The sequence below is a fragment of the Helianthus annuus genome, chromosome 13 (genome assembly GCF_002127325.2).
Source record: "Helianthus annuus cultivar XRQ/B chromosome 13, HanXRQr2.0-SUNRISE, whole genome shotgun sequence".
NCBI classification, from domain to species: domain Eukaryota; kingdom Viridiplantae; phylum Streptophyta; class Magnoliopsida; order Asterales; family Asteraceae; genus Helianthus; species Helianthus annuus.
The window spans coordinates 155,772,587-155,797,649 of record NC_035445.2 but is presented as its reverse complement, the minus strand read 5'-3'; the positions used below and the strand labels follow the sequence as shown (position 1 = coordinate 155,797,649).

The window sequence follows — 25,063 nt, the reverse complement described above, 5'->3', positions numbered from 1 at the left end:
TTTCCCACTTGTTGTCAATGGGAACCTGAACTGGTCCATGTCCAGTCATGGTTTAGTTGGATGCAAGCAACCACCATTTCCGTCAGGCAGTTGTCTGGAAGTCCAATGACTGCAATCGCAGAAATCCCAGGATGTCTTAATATCACAGTTTCTACCTACGTTTAACACAAATTTACATATTAACACCTGGTTATGTCAAACTGAATACCGTTAAATTTCAAACCTAACTTATACCAGTTAAATCAGCTTTTGTAATTTGATGATGCTTACCTCTTCAGGATAAATGTTTTCGCCTCCACTTTTGATACGCCCTTTCATGCGCCCAATGAGCCATAGATTACCATTATCGTTTATCCGCCCAATATCACCAGTTTCATGCCAGCCTTCATTGCAATGATTTTCTTTCTTTTGAATTTGGTCCCAATATCCAATCATTAGGTGGCCCCCCTCGTTAATATATGTCCAACATGAGTTGAATCCTCGGTTCTGATCTTTAACTCCACATGTAGCGCAGGCTTTCCAACGCAAACACCCTCTTGTTCGTTTTCCACATCTAACTACTTTTCGACAGTTATTTGCTTTGTAGGATCTTTAAGGGTCATAAACGTTAGAGATGAACAGCCCTCCGTCATACCTTTCAATACAAAGAAAAAATTAAAGATAAATTATAGTTTGGAGGACATGAAAAAAGATAGAAATAGTAATATAAACCGACCATAAGCTGTGAATAGTCCAGCATTAGGGAAAATGTCAGTTGCATTTTTAATTTGTTTGTTTGAAAGATTGCCACCGCCTTTCAGAATCTTCTTAACCGTGGGTAACTCTTTTCGTGTATATTTGGTCCTGAAATCTGATATAAGATTAATACAATACTTTCGTGCGAAGGTAACATGCATTCATAAATATATACCTGATTAAAGAGATTATATCGGACATAATTGTGGGAACTGTTATTAAAGAAGTCACACGATACTCTTCAATAGCTTCAAAAGCCAACTTAGCTTCAAATTTGGGCATCAAGACATGACATCCTCCCACCATTAACATGGTTAAAGCCGACGATAGTCCGCCCACGTGGCCTAACGGAGCAGTATGCATATACACCTGCATATTTTAACAAGTTACATCCACAATTTGTTTAAAGTGGTGTTTGGCACATGAAGTTAAAGGGTAAATATGTACATCATCCTCGTTATAACCAACTGTAGCGATTTTGGCCGGAGATTGTACGATTAAAGCTGAATGGCTTAACATGACGCCCTTTGGCTTCCTAGTAGTCCCTAAAAGCGAAATACGTTTAATCGGTTTGTGGATGTGAGACAGAACGAAAACCATTATCCAAAACCAAATACCTTAAGTGAAGCACACTATGGCTACTCCATCGCGATTTGAAGTGTAGTTAAATGAATGGGGTCTCGGAGAAGGCATTTTAAGCATACTGGTGGTTGTAACTACAAAAAGATAACATGAAAGTATACAAATATATAAAGTTTTTTTATGGTCAGAATTCATATAAAAATTTAATAACCACAGACAATGATAAGAGAAAACGACCGCAAAGTACATATATATTCCGAACAAGCTGTTTCTACAGGCCAGTAAACATTCGAACAGACATCCGTCTATGCTTTTCCGGTAATCGTAATCGCCAATGATGGCATGGCATACCAAATTTATGCCCTAAGTATCCCACTAATAGAGTAACATAAAAACTAAAACGTTAAATTACAGATTCACAAAATGAGTTGAACCAAAATATAAAGAATCTATAATTATCATGGAGTTACAATGTACAATTTTGACAAAAGAATGAAAAATCATACCTCAAAATCAATCGTGTGAGCACCAGGAACGTCAAAAGTTTCCACTCCGAACGAATCAATCTTCGGTCCAGTGTGAATAAACTTCTGGTGCAAACTATCTTCATCATCCGAATCCATATCAATATGCAACATGATATCCTCTCCATCACCACCGTCATTGTCCTTTAAATCGACCTCATAATACTCCTCGTTCTCAAGCACCCGCCGATAAGACTCCACTGAATCCATCGAACTCATTCCTCTGTTTCGCTTACGTGTGCCCCCTCTCACTGATCCGAATTCCGCCATTTGTAATTGGTTTCTGAGTGTGGAATCAAGGATGGTAATCATTGAAACCTAATTGACGGTCTGCGCATTGAAAGGTTGTAACTGACGATTATTGTTCATTTGGAATCAACCATAACTAACAGAAGATTGAGGCCGATTAGGGTTTTCTTGATCTCCTGAGGGCATAGAAGGAAAGGATTTGAGGGCAGCTATGATTTTGAGTGAGAATGAAGAAGAAGTGAAGGTAACGATGAGACATGATGGAGACCTGGAGAGTGATTTGATTAAGCTTTTTTAACAAAGCTTATAGGTTTTTTTAGATGTCGTTTCAATTGATTATGCGCTCCATATTTTCAATCGACTTCAATGATCAATTTTGTAACTGACCGCCCTTTAATTGACATTGATGAGTGCAGTGCGCACAGCAGGGTAGGCTTCAAGTGATTTCATTTTAAATCTCTAAAATGCCCTAAACTGTCTTAAAATTTTGAACATTACCTCTCTAAAACAGTTTGTACACTCTTGTACGTAATGCTTCAAAGTTTATACGTGTGTAAAATTACCAAAAGGGTAAAAAACCCAGTTTCTTTAATATAGTAGTAAAGAATGGTTACCCAAGAGTATTTTGGCTTTTTACCTCTTTATTTAATAAAATCTATACTATCTATAATAAGAGACTTTGGGCTGATGTAAATCTGCTTATGTGTCAACTTCTAAGCTATGACATATGTCAATGATGATGTCATAATTCCGTTTTCAATATTTATATCTATATTAATCTATCTAAATTATATAATCTGATTTTATTATTAGGATTAAAATTGTTTTGTTTTGGAGGGATTTTTGAAATGCATGGGGAGAAGAAATTGACATTTAATGCACCGAAACAAGTAATCATATCTCAACTCTCTCTCCTTCTTCTTCACACTTTCTTATTCACGTTTCTTCTCATTTAAAAATTCAAAATTTAAACAACTGACCTATAAAAAGCTCGCTCTCTAAAATTCAAAATCTGAGCTTCACTTTCAGAAATCAATCCATTTCTCTCTCAACTCTCTCTCTCTAAAATTCAAAATCTGGGCTCCGATTAATCCTATCTCTCTCTCATCCAGATCTTTCCATCAGTGCACAAGAAATCCGGTTACGGTGTTGTGATGAACACGATTTGAGATTGTGATGAACACGATTAACTCTTTCTTATTTCATTTCATTCAAATCCCCTCACCCTCTCTCTCTCTCAAATCCAGAAGACGGTACAATTGTTCCGAAGGTAACGGTTGTGGTTCCGCCGATGACGTTAATGGATAGTAATAACTTCCGGCAATTGGTGATTCCGATGTTCCTGTACTCATCTTCATCCGATGAAGAAATCGTTGAATATAAAGTGAGTTTTGGTTTTAAATTGATTTGAGTTTCTGTTGATTGGGTTTCTAATTTAGGTTTTGTGTTTCTATTGATTGGGTTTCTAGCTCCAGTTGTGTTGCAGACCGATCAACGGCAAATTCAGCAGCAGCAGTTGTTGATGCAGGAATATAAAGATTGAATTTGTGAGGTTCAGTTAATGATCGACTGATTGAAATTAAATTATTTATTGTATTCACGATTGTTAAACCGAAATGATTGAATTTGTGAGGTTCAGGAATATGAAGATTGAATTTGTGAGGTTCAGCAGTAGCAGTTGTTGATTCAGCAGCAGTAGTTGTTGATGTAGGTGAGTTTTTCACAGGTTTGCGGGTTGAAATTAAATTATTTATTGTATTCACAATTGTTAAACCGATTGTGCTTTATGTTTATGATTTGAACTTGTGATAATTTGTGCCTAATAATCGATTGGTTGAACGGATTGTGATTTTTAATTAAGTTTATTAATGTGAACCAAAACTTTTGATAACTTGTGCCTAAATTCAGTAATATGAGCTGTCGTGGAAACCTTCTCAAGTGGATTTGATAACTTGTGCCTAAATTCAGTAACTTGTGCTAAGCATTTCGTCAGAAGCTGTTCAGATGAGTACCCAGATATTATAATATTTTTAAAGGTATCACATGTAAATGGATTGATTTGGGTTTTGTTTTCATCTCTAATGGGTCAAATAAAAGCATGTGCTCACTTTGCTGCAAGGATCTACATAACAAGGTATGTACTCTCACATATTCTTGGTTACAATTAATTTCATAGGATGATAACATCTTCATTTTTATTATCTAGTTTACGGATTGAATTTTGTGTAGAGATGGATGGAAGAAGTGGGCGCTTGTTTCATCGGACGAGTTTCGGTGTTCAGAATTCGTTTCGAATTTGAAAAATTCGAAATTTGATTAATACGATTCAGTGATTGTGTATGGTATTTATCCTCCAGTGTCATAGTTTCAATAAAGCTAGATGGTTTCTTATTTTATTTTATTTTATTTTATTTCTGAGTAGTGGCATGGTATTTATACTTTGTAGATGGAACTATTAGCAGCGAAGAATCTTATTGGTGCTAATCTGAATGGAATGTTGGATCCTTATGCAATCATCACTTATGGTTCAGAAAAGCAGTTTAGGTAATAGATAGTATAAATTAAGTTTGTTGTGAAACATGTATTTGGCAAAGGTCTGTTTTATGTTTGAAACCTCTGTTTGTTGTGAACAGATGTTAGAATATAAAATAGATGTTTTAAACCACTGTTGGGTTAAACAGTGTTTTGTGGAGAAAAAAATGGTTGAAACTATTGTTGGGTTAAAACGGTAGTTGAAACCATTGTTGGGGTTAAAACGGTGGTTGAAACCACTGTTGGGTTAAAACGGTGGTTGAAACCACTGTTGGGTTAAAATGGAGGTTTGAAACCATTGTTGGGTTAAAACAGTGGTTGAAACCACTGTTGCGTTAAAACGGAGGTTTGAAACCATTGTTGGGTTAAAACAGTGGTTGAAACCACTGTTGGGTTAAAACAGTGTTTTGTGGAGAAAAAAGTGGTTAAAACCACTGTTGGGTTAAAACGGTAGTTGAAACCACTGTTGGGGTTAAAACGGTGGTTGAAACCACTGTTGGGCTTAAACCGGTGGTTGAAACCACTGTTGGGTTAAAACGGAGGTTTGAAACCATTGTTGGGTTAAAACAGTGGTTGAAACCACATGTGTGTTGAAAGTGTTTGGATGTGTTGAAAGTGTATGATACTTGATTAGTCAATAACCAGAGCCAGTTAATCAGGTGTAAAGGTTGCGTTGTAGAATAGTATTTTGATGTACTTCCGCCGTTTGGAGCAGTAATAATGTAACACCCCGTGTTTTCAAAAGTCAAAGTCAAGATTGAGGTCAAAGGAAGAAAAGATCGCTAATTCCGATCTGTCACTCCTTGCTCAATCCCTGTTTTGACTTCTTTGACTTATAGTTAGTCAAATTTATCATTTACGTTAGTTGTATTATGTGGAGTGTCTATTAATAATCGAACTTTGTTCGCTATTTATCGCTATTTATCCCATATGTTATCGCTTATCGTAATCGCGCTCGCAACTCGAAATACACATATTGGTTACTGTTATACGTGTGTGTGTGCCTTACGTGTTACCTGTGCATGTTTATTTATGTTATTTGTGGTAATTAATCAAATCGCAATCGAACTCAATCGAAATTGAATTATGATAATTAGTGGAGAAGAGATAGCGCGAGATATGAATAGCTGGGATTAAAAGTAATTTGACTAGGAAACTCCATCGCATCGCACTGCTCGTAATCGAAATCGAAATATCAAAAATCATCGCACCAAACACTCGAATCAGGCAACTGATCGATCAGGCTACCAGCCGATCGACCAGCCGGCCGATCGGACTGTCACACCCCCAAATTCCACACGCGGAGTACCACCGCTTGGAGGCGTGACATGACCAGGATCAAGCCACCAATCATATTGAACATATATGTAAATAGTAAATGTCATTCATCAATACGAAAGGTGTTTTCAAAACCAAACATAAACAAGTGTGTAGCGGAAGCATTAATGTAAAACCCAACATAAGTATCAAGTTCTCAAAATGAAAATGTCTAACATGGAACTCAACAGTCAATGTGCCCACAACGAGCGCGCCTTCCGTGCAAGCTCCATGAGTACCTATGGTCCTGCAAGGCATGTAACAGAAAGTCAACAACTAGTTGAGCGAGTTCACAGTAAGTAAGTTCGTTGCATCACCATGCGTTATAAACTAAGTCAATTGTATGTTCATTTAGTGGGGGCTCCCCATGCTTGTACGTTCAGTTAGTGGGGGTTTCCCATGTTGTAGGTACTAGACTAGTGGTAACCATATGTGTTCTTCTTAACCCGAGAACAGGAGTACGTACGAGGTTTATGTAGGTTTTACGTAAGTGCCCTTCTTAACCCGAGGACAGTGGTACGCAGGGGTTTACGTAGGTTTTACGTAAGTGCCCTTCATGACCCGAGGCAGTAGTAAGCATAAGGTTACGTAGGTTTTACGTAAGTGTCCCTCGAACCCTGAGGACAGTAGTAAGCGCATGTTTACGTAGGTTTTACGTAAGGGTCCTTCCCAACCGAGGACGATGGTAGATAGTCTAGTAACAGTGTAAGTCCAAGTAGTTGTACAATCCCATTCCTTCAATCCCATTCCCTACCCACCGGGAATCCCATGCCTTGGTAAGGGTGTGAACTCACCTTGGTTTGCTCGGCAGATACACAGAAAGGTTACTTGAGCTAAGGGGTCAACCACGTCCTAACATGGTTACCATACAAGTCAGCTTTTGGTTTCAAGTAATGCACGTATGTTTACGCATAACTAACAGGTTTCGAGCACTTATGGATCATGGCAAACACATAACAGTCACGAGCAATACACATTCATACTTGTGCGATTCAAAAGAATGGGCTCGCACAAGCCTAGCAGCCTTGTGCGATTCACTTGTTGTAGCCCAAAAATACCCGGCCCAAATAATATATTAGTCCAAACATATACACGGCCTAACAGTTAATCGAAAAGTAAATTGTGCCATCCAATTAGTCTTGTATGATCCGGACGACTTGTGCGATCCGGATAACTTGTGCGATTGGGATTGGGCTTTGAGGCCCAATCAACATAATAAGGTCCAACAGTATGTGTGTGTGGCCCAAGCCTTGTGCGATCGGCACTGTCTTGTGCGACCCACAAGGTCTTGTGCGATCATGCATCATTAAAAAGTACCTAGTGTATCATCAGTTGTACCTTAGCATATTCTAACTTGTGTGATTCACTTGTGTGATTGGGCTCTTGTGCGGTCAGAGCCCTTGTGCGATTGGTTTTAAATTCCGAATATTATGGAAATCAGTTACATAACATTTATCTTGCAAATCAATTACAAAGTTTCCATTTATTCGATCAATCAATCACAATCAACAGTTTCAAACTTAATCAATATTCGATTAAACAAGGGTTTTTATCACAAAATTCATATGAACCCTAATCATAATCAAAGCATGAACAAGAATCATAACACTTAAACATATTAACATGATTCATATTCTTGATCACTAGCATGCATACTAACATAACAATCCCCCTCCACAAATCATTCGAACAGGAACATATCACAGCCGATTATCATTCAATCGGTTCTAGATCATTAGCACATAATTATCATTCTACATAATTCAAAACATGTTACACATATGAACCGATTTCATGAACATCATACTTCATCAGTTTTCATTACAATCAAACGCATACCATCTCTAAATCATATGTAAAACATATAAGTCAACACATCGTAAATCATGAAATCAAAAGTATTACACTAACCGGTTAAAGAATGGAACGAGGATTGATAAAGCTTCGAGAGAGATGAGATGTGGCTGCCGTCAAGTTTGAGAGGAGAGAAAGAGAGTAGGGTTTGTAAACTTGTGTAATTAGGTAAAGTGTGGGATTTATACCAACACCCTAAGTGTTGTGTGAGTTGATGAAGTGGGCCGAACCCTCCTAATGGGCTGCCCTTTATGGGTTTCGAGTACAACAAGGTGGAGCCCAAATGGACTTGTGCGATCCGTTCATTATACACAATAACATATAACATAACATACATTCATTCAATTAATAAAGTTCACGTAATCACATAACGTTACACAAAGATAGGTTCGAAATACGAGTTGTCACATTATCCCCAAGTTGAAAGAAATATCGTCCCGAAATTTGGTACGTACTCACTGAGGCAGCTAGTTAAGTTGCATGGTTTTCCTGAGGTGTCACATCCTCCCCCCGTTGATCTGGAATTTCGTCCCGAAATTCTGTGGTAGCTTCAGCCTCAGTAGTGGTTGTACTATTTGCAAACAATTGGGGATACTTTTCTTTCATTTGGTCTTCGCGTTCCCAGGTGAACTCTGGGCCACGACGGGAGTTCCAACGAACTCGAACAAGAGGTATTCTGGTGTGCTTGAGGACCTTAACATCCCGGTCCGTGATTTCAACAGGTTCCTCGACGAATTGTAACTGTTCATCGATAGTGAGCTCCTTCAAAGGAACTATGAAGGTCTCATCTGACAGACACTTCTTTAGATTCGACACGTGAAAGACGTTGTGAACTGCACCGAGTTCTGCTGGTAGGTTTAGTTTGTAGGCCACTTTGCCTATTCTTTCTATGATTTCGAACGGTCTGACATACCGCGGATTGAGTTTGCCTCGTTTACCAAAACGAACTACACCCTTCCAGGGTGAGACTTTGAGTAGCACTCGATCCCCAACCTGGAACTCGAGTGGTTTCCTGCGCTTATCAGCGTAGCTTTTCTGACGGTCACGAGCCGTCGCCATGCGTTGCCGTATCTGTGCAATCCGTTCAGTAGCATCAACTACCATTTCTGGACCTGTGATTTGACTATCCCCCACCTCTGCCCAACAGAGAGGTGACCGGCATTTACGTCCGTACAATGCCTCGAATGGAGCGGCTTGAATGCTGGTGTGGTAACTGTTATTGTACGAGAACTCCACCAAAGGGAGATGTTTTTCCCAGCTGTTGCTGAAATCGATAACACATGCCCGAAGCATGTCTTCTAGAGTCTGGATAGTGCGCTCAGACTGCCCATCCGTCTGAGGGTGATAAGCTGTGCTCATGTCTAATCGTGAGCCAAAAGATTTGTGCATTGCTTGCCACAGTTCTGAAGTGAATCGTGCATCCCGATCCGAAATAATAGAGGTTGGCACTCCGTGCCTCGAAACCACTTCTTTCAAGTAGACGTCTGCTAAGGTAGAGAGCTTATCCGTTTCTTTTATAGCCAAGAAATGAGCAGACTTTGTGAGTCAATCCATGATCACCCAAATAGTATCGTTCCCACGCTGGGATCTAGGTAGGCCAGTAACAAAATCCATGGAAATTTCCTCCCATTTCCATTGTGGTATCTTGGGTTGCTGAAGTAGACCTGATGGTTTTTGATATTCGACCTTGACTCTCGCACAAGTCAAACACTTGCCGACGTAAGTCGCGATGAGGGCTTTCATGCTGGGCCACCAATACGTAGTTCTGATATCGTGGTACATTTTATCTGAACCCGGATGTACCGAGTAGCGAGACTTGTGTGCTTCATCCATCACGAGTTCTCGTAAACCGCCATATAGTGGGACCCAAATATGCCCCGTTACATAGAAGGCGCCGTCTTCCTTTTGTTCTAATCGCTGCCTTGAACCGCGTAAGGCTTTAACCTTGACGTTTTCTGGTTTCAATGCTTCTACCTGAGCATCTCGTATCTGTGCAGGAAGATTGGATTGGATAGTGAGCTGCAATGCTCGTACGCGTCTAGGCGTAGTGTCTTTCCGACTGAGGGCGTCAGCCACAACATTGGCTTTGCCTGGATGGTACTTGATGGCACATTCGTAATCGTTCAGTAGTTCAACCCATCGACGTTGACGCATGTTCAATTCCTTCAGCTTGAAGATATGCTCGAGACTCATGTGATCGGTGTAAATGGTGCACTTGGTACCGTACAGGTAGTGTCGCCATATCTTGAGCGCGAAAACAACATCTCCCAGCTCTAAATCGTGCGTAGTGTAGTTCCGTTCGTGAACTTTAAGTTGGCGCGAAGCATATGCAATGAATTTATCCCGTTGCATCAATACACAACCAAGACCTTGTATTGATGCGTCACAATAGACCACAAAATCGTCCGTGCCCTCTGGCAATGAGAGAATAGGTGCGCTGCAGAGTCTATCCTTTAAGTGCTGAAAAGCGGTTTCCTGGGGATTACCCCAACGATAGGTGACACCCTTCTGTTTCAGTAGCGTAAGCGGCTGCGCAATTTTTGAGAAGTCTTTGATGAACCTTCTGTAATAGCCTGCCAAACCCAAAAATTGGCGTATTTCCATTGGTGTACGTGGTGCAGGCCAGTTCTTAATCGAGTCTACCTTGGATGGATCAACATGAATCCCATCCTTGTTTACCACATGGCCTAGAAAGTGGACTTCACGAAGCCAGAAGTCGCATTTTGAAAACTTGGCGTACAGCTGTTCTGTTCGAAGAAGTTCCAAGATAAGTCGTAAATGTTGTTCGTGTTCCTCCTGACTCTTGGAGTAGATCAGAATGTCGTCGATGAAAACGATGACGAACTTGTCTAGATAAGGCTTGCACACTCTGTTCATAAGATCCATAAAGACTGCAGGTGCGTTTGTTAACCCGAATGGCATGACTAGAAACTCGTAGTGGCCGTAGCGAGTTCTGAATGCTGTTTTGGAGACGTCCTCATCTCGGACTCTCAATTGATGATACCCTGACCTCAGATCTATCTTTGAGTAGTAGCTCGACCCTTGCAGTTGGTCGAATAAGTCGTCAATACGTGGAAGAGGATAGCGGTTCTTCACGGTCACCTTGTTCAGTTCGCGGTAATCTATGCACATGCGGAAGGTACCGTCCTTCTTTTTAACAAATAATACTGGAGCTCCCCAAGGCGAAGAGCTAGGACGGATAAAACCCTTATCCAAGAGTTCTTGCAGTTGTTTGGACAGTTCCTCCAGTTCCGGCAGAGCTAAGCGATACGTTGCACGAGCTATAGGTGCTGCTCCAGGAGCTAGCTCAATCTGGAATTCGACCTGGCGGTGAGGCGGTAGACCAGGTAAGTCTTCAGGAAACACTTGAGGTAAATCACGTATAACTGGGATATCCTCTAATATCTTCTCTTTCGTTGATGCGTCAGTAACAAGTGCCATAATGGCAGTGTGACCCTTTCGCAAACATTTCTGAGCCTTCAAAAAGGAGATGATGCCAACCACGGCACCACTCTTGTCGCCTTGAACTTCGAGAGTTCTTTACCAGAATGGGGAATACAAACTATCTTTTCCTTGCATAAGATCTCTGCTTGCTGTTGGGATAACCAATCCATACCAATGACGATGTCGAAACTACCTAAAGCTATGGGAATGAGATCGATAGAGAAAGTCTGACCAACGAGGATAAGATTACAACCCTGAACTATGTGTGTGGCCTCTAGACTTTTACCGTTGGCTAACTCTACGACATGTTTGGTGTTTAAGGGAGTTGGTGTACGTTTTAACATTTGACTAACTTTCAAAGACATATAACTGGTATCTGCAGAATCAAATAATACAGTGACGTAAAAGTCGTCGAGAAGAAACTTACCCAGAACCACGTTGGGATCATTCCTGGCATCACCTTGCCCCAACACAAAAGCACGACCCCTAGCGCCGTTGTTCCCATCATTGTTATTTCCCCCGTTGTTGTTTTCATTGCCCTGATTATTATTGTTGTCGTTGTTCTGGTTTCGGTTTAACTGAGGGCAGTGTCTTTTGAAGTGACCTTCAGCGCCACAATGAAAACATCCCTTGACCCTGTTGCTGATTCTGCGGTGGTTGCTGCTGCTGCTGCTGCTGATTCTAAGTTACAGGCCGTGGGCTGCTACAATCCTTGGCCTCATGACCCATCTTGAGACACCTCTGGCAACGTCCCTTGTTACACTGGCCACTGTGTTGTTTGTTACAATTGTTGCACCTGGGGTGATTTCCTCGATAAACTCTCTGCCCGCGACTACCAGAAGACTGCTGACTAGGACTCTGGTAGTGGTCAGTCTTTTGCTGCTGAACCTGAGACTGAACTGTAGCTAAACCCTTGCTGGAATCCCCCTCCCATTTTCGCTTGTTGTCACTGGGATTAACAGGAGTAGCTGAAGTGGTAGCGGTAGTAGTAGCGCTGATACGTTTAAGCAGCCTGTTCTGTTCCACTGCCTGATCTTCATATCAAAGGCAACATAAGTAAGAGAGGTTCGCGAATAGTGCGATGACAGAAGAGAGTAAGCACACAAGTGTTCTCAAGCAATAGCCGCTATGTGTATCTAAGCATACCCTGAGCAAAGTTCTATGTAATCTAGCGAGTAGGCAATAAATCATAAACCATATTACCTAGGATGTTGAGTCTTGCACGTGGAGCGAGGCGTCGTTATGGATCGTTGAGCACTGTTCTGGTTATAGTCTGGTCTTAATAAAAAAAAACGTTTTCCCCTTATTAAAACCGAGTTCTCTATAACCAATGGCTCTGATACCAATCTGTCACACCCCCAAATTCCACACGCGGAGTACCACCGCTTGGAGGCGTGACATGACCAGGATCAAGCCACCAATCATATTGAACATATATGTAAATAGTAAATGTCATTCATCAATACGAAAGGTGTTTTCAAAACCAAACATAAACAAGTGTGTAGCGGAAGCATTAATGTAAAACCCAACATAAGTATCAAGTTCTCAAAATGAAAATGTCTAACATGGAACTCAACAGTCAATGTGCCCACAACGAGCGCGCCTTCCGTGCAAGCTCCATGAATACCTATGGTCCTGCAAGGCATGTAACAGAAAGTCAACAACTAGTTGAGCGAGTTCACAGTAAGTAAGTTCGTTGCATCACCATGCGTTATAAACTAAGTCAATTGTATGTTCATTTAGTGGGGGCTCCCCATGCTTGTACGTTCAGTTAGTGGGGGTTTCCCATGTTGTAGGTACTAGACTAGTGGTAACCATATGTGTTCTTCTTAACCCGAGAACAGGAGTACGTACGAGGTTTATGTAGGTTTTACGTAAGTGCCCTTCTTAACCCGAGGACAGTGGTACGCAGGGGTTTACGTAGGTTTTACGTAAGTGCCCTTCATGACCCGAGGCAGTAGTAAGCATAAGGTTACGTAGGTTTTACGTAAGTGTCCCTCGAACCCTGAGGACAGTAGTAAGCGCATGTTTACGTAGGTTTTACGTAAGGATCCTTCCCAACCGAGGACGATGGTAGATAGTCTAGTAACAGTGTAAGTCCAAGTAGTTGTACAATCCCATTCCTTCAATCCCATTCCCTACCCACCGGGAATCCCATGCCTTGGTAAGGGTGTGAACTCACCTTGGTTTGCTCGGTAGATACACAGAAAGGTTACTTGAGCTAAGGGTCAACCACGTCCTAACATGGTTACCATACAAGTCAGGTTTTGGTTTCAAGTAATGCACGTATGTTTACGCATAACTAACAGGTTTCGAGCACTTATGGATCATGGCAAACACATAACAGTCACGAGCAATACACATTCATACTTCTGCGATTCAAAAGAATGGGCTCGCACAAGCCTAACAGCCTTGTGCGATTCACTCGTTGTAGCCCAAAAATACCCGGCCCAAATAATATAGTAGTCCAAACATATACACGGCCCAACAGTTAATCGAAAAGTAAATTGTGCGATCCAATTAGTCTTTTACGATCTGGATGACTTGTGCGATCCGGATGACTTGTGCGATTGGGATTGGGCTTTGAGGCCCAATCAACATAATAAGGTCCAACTGTATGTGTGTGTGGCCCAAGCCTTGTGAGATCGGCACTGTCTTGTGCGACCCACAAGGTCTTGTGCGATCATGCATCATTAAACAGTACCTAGTGTATCATCAGTTGTACCTTAGCATATTCTAACTTGTGCGATTCACTTGTGTGATTGGGCTCTTGTGCGATCAGAGCCCTTGTGCGATTGGTTTTAAATTCCGAATATTATGGCAATCAGTTACATAACATTTATCTTGCAAATCAATTACAAAGTTTCCATTTATTCGATCAATCAATCACAATCAACAGTTTCAAACTTAATCAATATTTGATCAAACAAGGGTTTTTATCACAAAATTCATATGAACCCTAATCATAATCAAAGCGTGAACAAGAATCATAACACTTAAACATATTAACATGATTCATATTCTTGATCACTAGCATGCATACTAACATAACAATCCCCCTCCACAAATCATTCGAACAGGAACATATCACAGCCGATTATCATTCAATCGGTTCTAGATCATTAGCACATAATTATCATTCTACATAATTCAAAACATGTTACACATATGAACCGATTTCATGAACATCATACTTCATCAGTTTTCATTACAATCAAATGCATACCATCTCTAAATCATATGTAAAACATATAAGTCAACACATCGTAAATCATGAAATCAAAAGTATCACACTAACCGGTTAAAGAATGGAACAAGGATTGATAAAGCTTCGAGAGAGATGAGATGTGGCTGCCGTCGAGTTTGAGAGGAGAGAAAGAGAGTAGGGTTTGTAAACTTGTGTAATTAGGTAAAGTGTGGGATTTATACCAACACCCTAGGTGTTGTGCGAGTTGATGAAGTGGGCCGAACCCTCCGAATGGGCTGCCCTTTATGGGTTTCGAGTACAACAAGGTGGAGCCCAAATGGACTTGTGCGATCGGTTCATTATACACGATAACATATAACATAACATACATTCATTCAATTAATAAAGTTCACGTAATCATATAACGTTACACAAAGATAGGTTCGAAATACGAGTTGTCACAGGACAGGCTGTCCGATCGAGCTGCCTGGCCGATCGGCCAGCCATTTCCTTCTTTGGCATCCTATAAATACCCCTTGTCACTCTCCAACTTACTACTTTTGGCAAGTGACATCCGACCAGCTCGTGCTCCTCACCTTTTCTCAGATTTCTCTCGACTCCGGTAAGATCTCGTCCTAAATCTTGTACTTTCTTGATCTACACGCACTCCTACACCTTTCTATCTTTTAAATCTTAACTTTTAACCGTGAAATCATGAAGATTCAAGGTATTCTAGGATGACGTCATCATGTGTTCTTGAAGAACTTCATGTTTTGGCCCCAATCCACCAAGAATAACTTGGATCTAACCGATTTCCACATAAACAAACAAAGATCCTTCACAGATCTAAACATATTCACGGTGAAAGGGATTGAAAGATGGTTTTTCCAGCTTTCTTTCAACTCTTTTACACTCAATGCTTTCAAAACCGATAGAAACGGAACTTGTGCCGACTTACTAATCATTCCGGTGGTCGAGTGGCCCAAGATCCGGATTCTATCCACGAGGTTCACCGTTTTCGGGTTAAACGTTAAACATCGTCCCGAACCGTTCACCAACCGGATTTGGGTGATTCCTATCCGATCAGGAGAACCAAGTAAAGACGAGGTTTCCGTTGTTTGGCTCGTTATCAAAATATCTCGATAAAACGACAAACAATCAAAACAACCAAGTGCGAAGCGAACAGGCCGACCAGGACAAGGTGTTGTCCGATCGGACTGCTGTCCGAACGAACAGCCAGCCGGACGAACAGTCAGCCGAACGACTGGTCAGCCGAATGGCTAGCACATGGGTCCCACACTTAATCAACTTATTTGAAGGTTGAGTATTGAAACGAACTGCTATCCGAATGGACTACCATCCGATTTGGATTACTCTTCAGATCATGAGATACTTGACTTCAACACTAAATTGATTTTTCGACATGTTCAATGCACTAGGAATGCCACCCAATCGAACTACTCTCCGATTGAGTGACATCTTGCTGAAAACATGTTCTTCGCTGGAGTACTAGCCGATCGGGTTACCGGCCGATCGACCGACCGTCCGATCGACCGACCGGAAAGGTAAAGGTACTTCATTGTTTTCGAATGATGCAACAAAAACTTTAAAAGTCAAACCATCATACACAAACATATCTTACTCAAAGGAAGAAACAATCCACTCGAACAGCCATCCGATCGGACTACCGTCCGACCGGACCGCTGTCCGAACGGACTGTCAACCTCACGGTCAGCTGTCCGATCGGACTACCGTCCGATCGACCAGCTGTCCGATCCATCAGCACTTGTTACCGTTTTATGTGTACTTATCATCATGCTATCAAACCATTCAGGCTAACCCTACTCTCAAGCGCTCCCTTCAATCCATCAACCGCTGTGAGTATAGTCGAACTCTTTTTGCTTTCGCACTTTTGGGTGTTACATACGTTACTTATTCTAAATCACAATCGAACACACTACGCAATACATTTAAACGCTAACCGTTATCGCATGTATACGTGACTTAATGAATGCCTGTTTGTTATGTTTACACATGGAATGCTATCTACCTGCCTTAACGACGATAGTACTATAGTTTGGACTCAACATCCGCTCATGCGGGGGTTGTTAAGGACAATTATTTGCATGGATTACAGTAGTAATCATGTATTACGAACTGCCTCGGGAGGCAACCCGCAGTCATTGGTAACGATAGGTTCATGTCGACAACTAACATGCTTCGTTTTCCTCTGTGTACGTGCTGGTTATGCGTAAACTATTTCGAACTCTATATGCTATTATCAAACTTGTATACTCGCCTTTACACTATGTGTATTGAATTTATTTAACGTATGTGACAGGTGTTTAGGGTGCTTATCTGCTAGGAAAACGAGGCTAGAATAAGGCTCTAGAGTCCAACAAATAGTTGTCTGTACAAAGTGAATGAAGGGTCTCTAGAAGCAGATAAACAATTGCTATATTTAAATCTGAGTTGTCGGAACAAAATTAATTGCCTATATTTTTTGTCTGTAATAATTTGTTGACTGTTTGAGGCATGGTATGGGACATGTTATTTTAAATTAAATAGTAATGATAATTGTTATGGAAAGTTCTGGACAATCTGTTTCGCTCAGTGCCATGCCCCGATGATTCCGCCATCGGTTGGGGTGTGACAGATTGGTATCAGAGCCATAACTATAGGGAATTAGGCAAGACTCGACCTAGTCCGGGTCGATGTCTTAGAGACCTAGTCTATAGTTAGGACCCAATAGACCGACTCGTGCATGTCCATTAGGGATTATGTATGAGCTTACCGCTAATATTCGCCATTCTCATCTACACTACACTGTTACTGCACTCGAATTTTCATATAAAGACAAGTGGTTAAGTCGAGAATAGGTGTGAAAACCGCAAACTCTCGACCATAATCTGCTAAATCGACCCGCGCTTTTACTTACCAACGGGGAGAAGTATACCAAATCAGGAGTGAAATCCATATTTTGATGAATAATCTCCTCTATTTATTAAAATCAAAGGGAAGTTGTCAAGCCAGGGGTGAAACCCTAACCTTGACGGCTTATCCATGGTTTTTACAAAACTCTCACCAAAGTCACGACGGACTCCAACGACCTGAACGCACGATATGACAAGAGGGATATGCGCCGGATGCCCAAGATTCGAGGCAGAGGCCCAATCCTGAAAGTCAAAATGTGCACACCAAGTCCTTGAGAATAGTCGAATCACTTTGGGTAGTCAATGTCTAATAGTCGCAGACAATCCACTTCCCGATTTTGTGTGTTTTGATTCTGATCCCGCAACTGCTGACTCTGATGATTCGTCGTTTTATGTGTTTATACGTGAATTTACCTTTTTATGTGTTTAAACTTTTGGAGAATTGCTCGATCGACACGCACGACTCACACTGCACTTCTATCTCAACACGCGAACAAGTCGCTACAATATGGACGACCTTGTGCTATGATGTACGCTTATACTATACTAATCGATATGCTACACGCGATCGCTATGCTCGAACGACACGCGAACTTCGGATGATAGGTTTCTGTATTCTGACTGCCTCTGTGACTAAATGCGTATGTGTTTATGTGCTTCTGTGCCCTATGTGCTTACTTGCTTACGTGCTTATGTGCTACCATGATTACGTGATTCAATGATTTCGTGCTTATGTGTTTAAGTAATTATGCGACTGTGTTCCTGAGCTTTAGTAAGTGTTAGACATTTGAGGTGAGATTCGGTTATGACGTGTCTGAGACCTACGACAATGTCTATTGCAGACAATGTCAACTGGACCATCATCAGGATCCCGTCACCCACTTACTCGTTAAGAAAAGAGAGACAGGCGTCTTACTGCTATCATCGCCAAGCAAGTAGCAAAAGCTGTGAGTGATGTCTATGAGAACGCAGCAAGTCGTCTGAGGAGTCTAGAACAGATGCTCCTAAAGTTGCTCCCAAGACTGCTTTTAGTTTTAAACAGTTCAAGGCATGCGGTCCAAAGGAATTCACTGGGGAAGATGGCCCAACAGCGATGTTCCAATGGTTCAATTCCGTCGAAGTCACTCTGCGCCAAAGCGGATGTCCTGATAATCTCCGTACCCTCAATGCTACCGGAGTCTTCCAGTCCCGCACTTTAGACTGGTGGACGACCGAGAGAAACAAACGCGGGAATGATGCAGCTTATGAGCTGACTTGGGAAGAATTGAAAGCCATCATGATGAACGAATTCTGCCCTCCCCACGAACGCCAAAAGCTGGAGGACGAGTTTTAGAACATTAAGCAGAAGGATGGAGACAACGCTGCCCTGACTGCTCGCTTTAAGCAGCTCAGCATTATCTGCCCTGATCACGTCAAGACGTCTGATATGGCAATCAAGAAGTACATCCGAGCTTTACCCGACTGTGTTGCAGATTTTGTTCACGCCGCGAAGACATCATCGATTGAAGAGACTTACTTGCTTGCCGCTGAAATCAACGACAAGCGAGTAAAACTGGTTTTTGGGATAAGCCCCCCCAAGTCTCTGCATCAAGCTACCACTCCACCAACCGCTGAAACCGCCACCGCTCAACCGTCAAAGTCATCACGTCGCAAGAAGAAGAAGAACAACAACAGCTCCAGCAACAAGAACTGTGCTGTCACTACCACTGTTGCTCCTCTCCAAGCCGTACCGGCTCAGCAGCAATCTCATCACCGACCAGCACCAGTTACATATGCACCGCCAGCAAAGCGTGCATACACAGGCCCCCACCCGGTTTGCCCAGCATGCCCATATCATCATCTGGTGGGTCTTGCCTATCGGTTTTGCGCTCACAGCAACATGTACGGCCATTTCACTGCTAATTGCCGTACTGGTCCTCGCCAAGCCCCAGTTCAAGCCACTGCTCATCAAGCTCTACTCCCAGCCCCGCAAGTCCAACATGCAGCTCAGGCACCCGCGATCAACGCCCGAGTCTGCTTCGCATGTGGTGATCCCAACCACTTTGCGAACATGTGCCCGAACAGGGTTATGAAACAAGAGCCCCAGCAGCAGCAGCCTCAGCCGCAGCAACAAGCAGCACACGCCAGCACCTTCAACATCAACGTGCGTCAAGCCCTGGCTGACAAAAACTTGGTTAATGGTACGTTCCTTGTGAATGGTATTTATGCATCGTGGTTGTTTGATACTGGAGCTGATAACTGCTTTGTATCGTTTGAATTCGAGAGGCTCCTTAGTCGCAAGCGATCCCAACTCCCCTCAACGTTCGACGTAGAAGTCGCCACTGGAAGAACTGTCGTCGTAAGTTCTGTTCTTCGTGATTGTACTCTTGAGCTCAACAATCACATCTTCCCAATCGACCTGATTCCGATGCAACTCAGAAGTTTTGACATCATAGTAGGCATGGACTTCCTTCGCGAAAACCATGCTGAAGTTGTGTGCTTCGATAAGATGATTTGATTCTCGCTCGCGAATGGTGATTCTTTATGTGTGTATGATGAAACTGCTTTGAAAGGACTCAAGCTCATGTCATGTGTCCAGGCTAGCAAGTATCTCCACAAGGAATACAGAGCTTTCTTGGCTAACATTGTAGTAGCGGAGAAGGAAACGAAAGGAAAGACAAAAGTGAAAGACGTTCCTGTGGTTCATGAATTTCCTGATGTGTTCCCTGGCGACCTTCCCGGTCTATCACCAAGTCGTGATATCGACTTTCGTATCGACCTCATCCCTGGAGCCAACCCTGTAGCCAAAGCTCCTTATCGACTTGCGCCGTCCGAAATGCGTGAACTCTCGAACCAGCTCCAATAATTACTTGAGAAAGGTTTCATTTGCCCGAGCACCTCTCCTTGGGGGCGCGCTAGTCCTCTTCGTTAAAAAGAAGGATGGGTCGTTCAGGATGTGCATCGACTATCGGGAGTTGAATAAGTTAACCATCAAGAACCGCTATCCTCTGCCTCATATCGATGATTTGTTTGATTAACTGCAAGGTGCTACGTGTTTCTCGAAGATCGATTTACGCTCAGGCTATCATCAACTACGCATTCAGGAAGAAGATATACCCAAAACCGCTTTTCGCACTCGCTACGGCCATTATGAGTTCATAGTCATGCATTTTGGTTTAACAAACGCACCTGCGGTTTTCATGGATCTGATGAGTCGTGTGTGTAAGCCATTTCTAGACCGTTTCGTCATCGTATTCATCGAGATGTCTTGATCTATTCCAAATCGAAAGCCGAACACGCGCAACATCTACGTTTGGTTCTCAAGCTACTCCAGGGGAATCAACTCTATGCCAAGTTCTCTAAGTGCGAATTCTGGCTAGAAGAGGTTCAGTTTCTGGGTCACATCGTTAATAGTCAAGGTATTCATGTCGATCCCGCGAAGATTGAAGCAGTTAAAAGTTGGATTACGCCTAAGAACCCGTCTGAAGTCCGTTCTTTTCTCGGATTAGTGGGCTATTATCGACGATTTATCGAAGGATTCTCAAAAATCTCTGTGCCGATTACTGCTCTTACGCATAAAGACAAGCCTTTTGTTTGGGGAACCGAACAAGAGTCTGCTTTCCAAACCCTTAAGCACATGCTTTGCAATGCTCCTGTTCTCACATTGCCCGACGGAAACAACGACTTCATTATCTATTGTGATGCTTCCAATCTTGGTCTTGGTTGTGTTCTTATGCAGCGGGACAAGGTTATAGCTTACGCATCTCGTCAGCTCAAAATCCACGAAAAGAACTATACAACCCTTGATCTCGAGCTAGGCGCGGTTGTTTTTGCGTTAAAGATTTGGCGACACTACCTGTATGGTACCAAGTGTACGATCTTCACCAATCACAGGAGTTTACAACACATCTTTGATTAGAAAGAACTTAATATGCGTCAACGCCGATGGGTAGAACTTCTCAACGATTACGAATGTGAGATTCGTTATCACCCAGGCAAAGCAAATATTGTTGCCGACGCGCTCAGCAGGCGGAGTTATTTGCTCAGCATTCGTAATACCCAATCCCAACACGATCTCGAAACCCTCATCCGCGAAGCTCAGCACGCTTGTTTCAACGAACACACTTTGAAGAAGAAAAGAATCTATCACGATGGAGCTCAGCTTGTAAGTAAATCGAATGGGATCTTCTATTTTCTAGACCGAATTTGGATCCCTAAGCGGACCGATTTTCGAAAGATTTTGATGGACGAGGCCCACAAATCCCGATATTCTATTCATCCCGGTGCCGACAAAATGTATCAGGATCTTGAAAAGGGATATCGCTCTCTACGTCGGAAAATGCCTGACTTGTGCAAGAGTCAAAGCTGAACATCAAAGATCCTCTGGCTTACTCGAACAACCGCCGATCCCGATATGGAAGTGGGAGAGTATAGCTATGGACTTCATAACAAAGCTTCCGCACACGTCATCAGGTCACGACAGCATTTGGGTTGTTGTTGATCGATTGACCAAATCTGCTCACTTTTTGCCGATACGGGAAGACTACAAGGTAGAACGATTAGCCCGAATCTACACCGACGAGATCATCTGTAATCATGGTACACCTCGTGACATCATCTCTGACCGTGATGCTTGGTTTACCTCGCGATTGTGGGAAACGTTTCAAGCGGCTCTCGGTACGACGCTTAACTTAAGTACCGCATTCCACCCCCAAACCGACGGACAGACTGAAAGAACGATTCGTACTCTTGAAGACATGCTCCGCTCGTGTGTCATAGACTTCGGTGGTAATTGGGATAAATACCTGCCGTTAGTCGAATTCTCGTACAACAACAGTTGTCATACCAGCATCCAAATGACACCATTCGAGGCTTTATACGGAAGAAGATGTCGATCGCCTATTGTATGGCACGAGATTGGTCACTCGCAATTAACTGGTCCTGAGCTACTGCAAGAAACGACTGACAAAGTCCTACAAATCCGAGACAACTTGTTGAAAGCTCGAAGTAGACAGAAAAGTTACGCCGATAGACGACGCAAGCCTCTTGAATTTGACGTTGACGACTACGTACTGCTAAAGGTATCACCTTGGAAGGGTGTAGTCAGATTCGGCAAGAAAGGGAAACTAGCGCCTCGATATGTTGGACCATTTAAGATTCTGGAAAGGATCAGAAAAGTCGCTTACAGATTCGAACTACCGGAGGAACTTAGTAACGTCCACCCGACTTTCCACGTGTCAAACCTCCGAAAGTGCCTGGCTGAGCATGATTTAATTGTACCCCTCGATGACCTCCAAATAAATGAAACATTGCACTTTGTGGAGAAGCCTGTCGAAATCATGTACCGTCAAACCAAGCAACTCAGATGCTCGCGCATTCCTATTGTGAAAGTCCGATGGGAAGGCAAACGAGGCACATAGTTCACTTCGGAACTCGAAAGCGACATGAAGGTGAAGTACCCACAGTTGTTTGGGGGAGCTCGTTCTAGAGAGTGAAAGTCTAGAGAGAGAAAGTTCTCCAAAGTGATTCACGGTGTTGTACATCTTACAGCCTAATTTCGGGACGAAATTCCCTAAACAATGGGAGGCTGTAACACCCCGTGTTTTCAAAAGTCAAAGTCAAAGTCAAGATTGAGGTCAAAGGAAGAAAAGATCGCTAATTACGATATGTCACTCCTTGCTCAATCCCTGTTTTGACTTCTTTGACTTATAGTTAGTCTAATTTATCATTTACGTTAGTTGTATTATGTGGAGTGTCTATTAATAATCGAAGTTTGTTCGCTATTTATCGCATATGTTATCGCTTATCACAATCGCGCTCGCAACTCGAAATACGTATATTGGTTACTGTTATACGTGTGTGTGTGCCTTACGTGTTACATGTGCATGTTTATTTATGTTATGTGTGGTAATCAATCAAATCGCAATCGAAATCGAATTATGATAATTAGTGGAGAAGAGATAACACGAGATATGAATAGTTGGGATTAAAAGTAATTTGACTAGGAAACTCCTTCGCATCGCACCGCTCGCAATCGAAATCAAAATATCAAAAATCGTCGCACCAAACACTCGAATCAGGCAACTGATCGATCAGGCTACCAGCCGATCGACCAGCCGGCCGATCGGACTGCCGTCCGATCAGACAGGCTGTCCGATCGAGCTGCCTGGCCGATCGGCCACCCATTTCCTCTTTTAGCATCCTATAAATACCTCTTGTCACTCTCCAACTTACGACTTTTGGCAAGTGACGTCCGACCAGCTCGTGCTCCTCACCTTTTCTCAGATTTCTCTCGACTCCGGTAAGATCTCGTCCTAAATCTTGTACTTTCTTGATCTACACGCACTCCTACACCTTTCTATCTTTTAAATCTTAACTTTTAACCGTGAAATCATCAAGATTCAAGGTATTCTAGGATGACGTAATCATTTGTTCTTGAAGAACTTCATGTTTTGGCCTCAATCCACCAAGAATAACTTGGATCTAACCGATTTCCACATAAACAAACAAATATTCTTCACAGATCTAAACATATTCACGGTGAAAGGGATTGAAAGATGGTTTTTCCAACTTTCTTTCAACTCTTTTACACTCAATGCCTTCAAAACCAATAGAAATGGAACTTGTGCCGACATACTAATCATTCCGGTGGCCGAGTGGCCCAAGATCCGGATTCTATCCACGAGGTTCACCGATTTCGGGTTTAACGTTAAACATCGTCCCGAACCGTTCACCAACCGGATTTGGGTGATTCCTGTCCGATCAGGAGAACCAAGTAAAGACGAGGTTTCCGTTGTTTGGCTCGTTATCAAAATACCTCGATAAAACGATAAACAATCAAAACAACCAAGTGCGAAGCGAACAGGCCGACCAGGACAAGGTACTGTCTGATCGGACTGCTGTCCGAATGGACAGCCAGCCTGTCACGGCCCCCGACCCGGTTTGACCCGTTTCAGGAGCCGCGGGACAGAAACCCCGTGATATTTGTTTATGTGATTTTAGCAGCGGAAATTTTAACATCAGGATCGTTGTAAAGCTAAAACTTTTTCCGATTATTTTTATTTTACAACTCGGGATAAAACCCCGATAATTTACAATACATAAGTTTTAGTGAATAAAATTTATTTCAAAACATATTTATTTATTTTATATTGAGCCACTATTTTAAGCTTGAAATGCTCCTCAGCACTTTTCCTGATTTACAGCAGATCACCTGAAACATGTTTGAAAAAGATTTTGTCAGCGGGGAAATACTGAGTGAATCATTCATTTTACTGAAAACGACACATTTTATGATTATTCACAGTGTTAAGATCTTTTACGCATGTTTCTGATATCAACCAACTACCCACAGTATTTGTCACTCGACCGGATCTGTGACAGTGGTCATATCACCATTGGCTGCCCCAATGAATGACGTAAATCATTTAAATTAGGTTCGCCCACCAAAAATGATTTAAACTGTAGTAATGTGCACAATACCCCACATACTGGCTGTAATTTGGTGATTACATCAACTTAATCACTGTAATTATAATTCTGAAAATGATTTGGAGTATTGTAAAACAGTTAATAAAAAGAGAATGACTCACATTGCAGATTTAGTACTGATAGAATAAGAGTTTAGCCCTGTTAACCTAATTTCACAATAATGCACACAAAACAGGGTTAGTGATCAATACAGTAGTTACGATAACTCACGAGATCAAATTCTCACAATGAACGAC

The 25,063-nt window shown here is 42.2% G+C and overlaps 1 pseudogene; it reads right to left on the bottom strand.

The window, feature by feature from the left end:
* LOC110899893 lies at window positions 1–2,451 on the bottom strand (annotated as a pseudogene).
* Between the last annotated feature and the right edge of the window lie 22,612 nt (window positions 2,452–25,063).